Below are 6000 nucleotides of genomic sequence, written 5' to 3'. Positions count from 1 at the left end.
AACTGTGAAGTTTGCAAACTTCATACTATACCTAACATACCACACACTGCTGTCTATGTGTGATAACCATGGTTTTCTGCTGTTTTCATCCACAAAGGCTGCATCTGAGCATGCAAAAGCTCCTTTGTGGGTACAGTAAAATGTAACCTTTGGAAAAAGCTGATGGGCTGATACTGTGCAATGTAGTCTGAATTGTATTGATAGAGTTTGTTTCATTTGAACAAAAGAAAATAGTTAATTTTACAAATCATCAAGGATTTTAAATCCTGGTGATAATCCCTTCAGATACCACCCGTAAGTATTAAAAGAAGGAGAAAAAATAGCGAAGTGCCAGCTTGGTTGCTTGAGTAGTGACTGCATTCCAGTTAATCCATCCTTAAAGTAAGTTAATCAATCATATTAAAATTTTTTAAAAAGGAGAAAAAGCATTAACTTCCTAAGGAATTAAATTGTTGCAATTCAAACTGTCCCAAACCAGAGATACAGACTCCAAATGTGAACTATGGAAACAAGAAGAAAGCTTTAATTTTGAGCATAAAAACAAGTTAAACTGTGAAGTTGCACCAAACACAGTTCTGTACCATTCAGCTTGCCATATGATCTACTACCTTGTAAAGAAAACCTGTAGCCTCTTTTAATTGATCTTCTCAGACTGGCCAGATTCAGCTAATATATTCTTCACTTTAAATAATCTTACTATTGGTGGCAGGTGTTGATGGTCTAGTTAGTGTATGCAACAGCCATACACCGAGTTTGGTAAGAACCAAGTCTTGGAGATGCATAGCTGTATCCTGTTTGCCGGTTTGCCAAACCAACCAAGACAAAAATGGCAAAGTTTCATGTTTTATCCCACAAATTCACAACTCCATGACTCAGCTCTCCAGACAAACCTCAGTTGTGTCACTAAATGTGGCTAGAGGAAGGCTCACTTGGCAGTATTTGTGACTGTCTCCATTTTTAATACTGATGTTTTCCTGTGTGGAGATTTCTTGTCATAGTTGTGATTTTTTTCTAAACATCCAGAGCTAAAGCTCCTGTTTCCTGCCCCAGTCCTGATCTGCAGATGCTGCTTGTGCCCCATAGTTCAGATGTTGTTTGGACAGGGCACTGCTGTTATGGTTTTAGAGAGGACTGTCATGATTTATTCCTGCTTGGCATCTCAGCACCACATAGCCACTCACTCACTTCCTAGCCCTGGGGGACAGAATCAGAAAGGTAAAAACACTGCTGGGTTGATATAAAATCAGTTTAACTAAATTAAAACAAAACCAAAACCAAAACCAACCAAACAAACAAAAACACAAGAGGGAGAAAAAACCTTGAAACCCAAGAATAATAACAAGCTGATGCCCAGCCAGTTTCTGAGCCAAGGAGCCCCTGCCAACCTCCATCCCCATGGTTTGATTGCTGAGCATGGCATCACATGCTGTGGGAAATCCCTCTGGTCACTGGGGGTCAGTTGCTCCGCTGTGTGTCCCCTCACAGCCTCCTGTGCACCCCCAGCTCACTGGGGCATGCTGGCAGGGCAGTGTGCAGAGGAGAGAAGACTTTGGTTCACGTTTCCTGCTGCCCAAAGCCTCATTGTCCATCTCATGGCCTTTTCCCCAAAACCATGAGCAGGCAGCTGATGGACACAGCTTCGGCCAGCAGTGGCTGTGTCTTGGGGCTGGCTGAAACAGGCTCTGGCCAAAATGAGGGTAGCTGCTGCTCACAGAAGATGCCTTCCCACTTCAAATCCTTGCCACAAAAACCCAGCCCACGACCCCGGAGAAACCCCACGGAAATGCAGAGTTTCTTCTTCCCAAAGGGCAGATGCCCTGGAGAGGCTGTCAGGCCCTGGGACAGAGCAGCTGCTGGGACACAGGCCAAGAGATCTCTGTCTGTCCGTGCTCCTGCTCCATGGCCTTGACAATGAGCTCAGTGAAGAGATAGCTGTTCTCCTAGTCACAAGCATGCACAGGCTCCTGGATGACCCCCTGTCGTAATTACAGAGATGTTCCATGTGAAATGATGTAGAAGGTGTAACTTGTGACACCTCTTCCCATTTTAAAACTGCAGTGCTTTCTTGAGTGCACACTGTCTGTGCTGGGCAGCTGTGTGGAAAAACTGCAGGAAAACATGAGGTCGTCTGCCCCTTGGTGGCCCATCACTCCAGCAGGGTCCTGTGGGAATTTTTTATCCATTTGAGAGGGCTCTGTTGGTGCTGTTATGCACGTTTTGACAATGTTTGGGGATGAAGTATTAACTAAGTTGTGCTGGCAGAAACTGGGGAAGCACATCCAGCAGATGAGAGGGTCCAGGTGTCACAGAGGACAAGGTCCCTGACCCTGAGATTTGAGAGCAACTCAACAAAGCAAGGGCAGCCTTACATTCCGGGGCCATCAACATGGAGACTGCAAATGAGTCCTTCTTTGGGAAAACCAGACAGAAAGACTGGAGGCATGAAACATAATTGTTAAAGACCACCACATGGCTCTGAGAGACAGCTGGGACTCCTGGAGACAGCAGCAGATGCATGTCTGGTTCAGACAGGGAAGACTGAGCCTGCTGTGCTGAGAGGCTTCATCCAGAATATCAGAGAAGTTATTCCCAAATAATGCCCTTGACATAGTATAATAGAACATCCCACAATGTCACACATCTTGGCAAGTACTGGGATTTTGGACAGCCATAAGAAAGTCTACCAAATTACTTTCTTTTTTTCTAAACAAGAATTTGGAAAGCCCATCTCCTCTCTTCCTCCCTCAGGACTTCACATGCTTCATTGTAGCTACTACTTCCATAGACATCCAATTCATGGATCTTCCTTATTTAAGTCTTCCTATAAGCAAGGATTAAGTATTCTCTATAATAACAAAGTTGCATTAAATTGCAGAAAGTAATAATCAAGACAGAGCCTCTTTCTTGCTACTCTATATAAAATTTTAAATAATGAAATAAACATGATCTTTGAAGATTGTTTATTTTAAATGGCATTCTGAAATTCATGGCTATATACAAATTTCCCAACTATGAAACTTAAGATTGCATGGTGACTGTCTTCACAAAGTAAGGCTGCTCAGTCAGTGATCTCAGAGCTGATTCCATTGAAGTGGGATTACTCAGAATACAAGATGGCTTCTGGAAGCTTGTAATCCATGAAGACATCAACACCAAATGAGGGAGACCTTCCATACATAAAAAGCGGATCAAGGATACTCTGGGTTGCCACAGGACCTCTGCTGAATTTGAGAGCATCACCAGCAGGGAAAGGCCTGAGACAAGCCAAGGGTCACTGTGGAAAGGCCTCTACACTGCACTCACAACTTGGAGACAGGTACATACTCCAGAGGCTTTTCCATGCCAGTCTTACTCACTGTGCTTTATTCCTCCCTCAATTGGGCCAGTGACAGGAAAAAAACACAGAAAAAGGAAAAGAAAAACCAGCTTATGCTACTATGGTAATTTAAGAGTGATCTTTAGAGACAGAATCTTTTTTGGGATAATTAACAGGCATGAACAGGATTTATGTTAATGCTGAAACATCAGTTTAGATACCAGACAGGGGTGGGATGAAATGTTTCACCTCGCAGCCAACAGACAGAAATTCACCTCCTGGAATTACCATGGAAGACAGATGAGCTACTGCCTCCTCTCATGCTCCCCAATACTAAAGGCAGAGATATGCTTCATGAGTTTGAAGCACACACAGACAATTAAAAATACATTTTAGTAATGTTTCACATTAAAACCTTACCCATAGCACAGTACTAAAATGTGCAACAAAATGACAGGAGTATTTACAAGTATATTGTATTGTACCAAATTTACAAGACAAGAAAATTTTAAAGTGCAAAGTTGTCTCTATTCTACTATTCTATTCCACACAGACACAGGGATCCATTTTCCTGCTCGTTGTACAAACGACTACCATTGTTACAGACACAGCACGGCTCCATGCTGAACATCCAAGTGACTAAACACCATCCCTAGGCTGACAGGCAAATCTCCTCTACCAAATCCAGTGAGAGGCAGACATTAGCATCCAAGGGCCAGGTTTAGTCCCTCAGCTGTGTGTCACATATGCTAGATGGAAAGTAACTACTGAAAACTCAGGAACATGAAACATGGAGGAAGTGTATTTAAATACATGGAGAAAGTATATTTAAATACATGGAGGAAGGTATTTAAGTGGAAATCCTACAAAAAGCTTGATGGTTTGGTTTACAGTAGATTAAAGACAATCACTGCTTTCCTTAAAGCACAAAACAGAGGGCCCAGCACTGTGTTTTATTCAGCTGCAGTTCTGTCCTGCTTCAGATGGGGCACAAATTTTTAAAGATTATTTACACTAACAAGATTTGCAGGCTTAGCCATGACAGCCTCTAAAACCAGAGAGAGGCCACAAAAACAGGCTATTGCAGCATGAGAATATTAAAAAGTCACCATTCAAAATACCTCACTCTTAAAAATTACTAGAGAGAGCTATAAGAGAAGGAACATTCCAGATTAACTCAAACTCCCAGTTCATTTACTTATATTCTTAAGCATATTGGACAGTTAATCTACATCTTATTTACCGTAATTCCTGCTACTACCCAACAATACCAGAAGAGAAAGCTGCTCATTGCCTCACAGCTCTACTTTGCAAACTAAACAGTCTCCAGCTTCTTATTTTTTGGCAAAACCATCCAATGTTTGCCACAGGATTTCAGCTACAAGTAAACAAAGTTTGTCTTGAAAAGCAACACATGTTAAGCGAATTCATTTGTTCCATTATTCTATTTTTAAACTACTACATCATATTTACTGAAACAGCTATGGCACAAGAGTCTACACAGCTAGGCTTAAGTAATGTCATCATCTGACACAATTCACTTGGTTATGCCCCAAACTATTTACAGTGAAATTGATTCAGACAAACAGCTCAGTTTGAGAAAGCGTGCAAAGAATTCCAAGTCCATAAAATAATCTTCCTACCAAGATGTTTAGGAATGATTTAGTAATGATTTGTTAATTTGATTGTAAGATATTCCTCTAAAGGAACCCACCTATGGGTAAAAGCTGCATTGGAAATGAGTCCCAGGACCTACAAGTGCATTAGCAAATGAGGGTAAGACTGCGCCACAGTTTGTAGCAGTGGAAGGGAAAATAAGGGGAGGAGGGAAAGCAGGATCTAGTCTGCACAGAAGGAAAACTACCTCAGTTGAGATGTGCATATATTGACAAAGAATTCTGAAAAACAACGAGTAGCTAAAAAAATTGTGATTATGAAACTGAGTTAACTATCTTGATCCTTAAAGGGGGCAGGCTGAACAAATGTTGACGACTACAGCTGGAATACAGTTTTAGAATTAAAATCTATATAAGAAAACTAACTCCACACTCTACTCTGGCAAAACCTAAGCTGGTATTTTAACAATGCAAAAAGTCTAATGAGTCAGCTGATCAACTTAGGAACAGATCTGTGTAACTCTTCATGAAACATACACCAGGTCCCCATGCAGCACCAGAAGAAATGGAGCCATTTCAGGTATGTATTCTTCTTGATACTCATTATCCTCTAGGCCCCTGCAGAACAGTAACTTCTTCCAAAGAAATTCAGCTCACTTTACACTTAGTTTTATGTGCAGAACTGACAAAGAAAAATCCATCAAGGGAAGCAAGGAGGTTTGCATTTGATCAACCCATAATAGCCAGCATTAAAAGACTCTGCCTTTTGCATCAACAAATTTTGTAATTTGGTCCAGTATCTCAGGAAGAGTCTTGAGTTCCCTATTAACCTCCTTGGCAGCTTTTGTTCCCCAGGCCTTCAAGGAGTTGCACACTTGCTCTCTAAGCTAAGTGTCTCCAAGCCCCATTAAGGATTTTAGAAGCATTGAATCACAGCATGGTGTAAGGTGAACAAAGAGTACAAAGTGAGCAATGTGTTTACAGTTTACATCACGGTAAGTGTATTGGCTATCATGTTTGCTGGAAGGGTGAACATTGTCAGGCTGCTGAGTTTCTTTCTCAGGCCAA

The sequence above is a fragment of the Zonotrichia leucophrys genome, chromosome 3 (genome assembly GCF_028769735.1).
Source record: "Zonotrichia leucophrys gambelii isolate GWCS_2022_RI chromosome 3, RI_Zleu_2.0, whole genome shotgun sequence".
NCBI lineage: Eukaryota > Metazoa > Chordata > Aves > Passeriformes > Passerellidae > Zonotrichia > Zonotrichia leucophrys.
The sequence above is the reverse complement of the archived record's forward strand: the minus strand, read 5'-3'. Positions refer to the sequence as shown.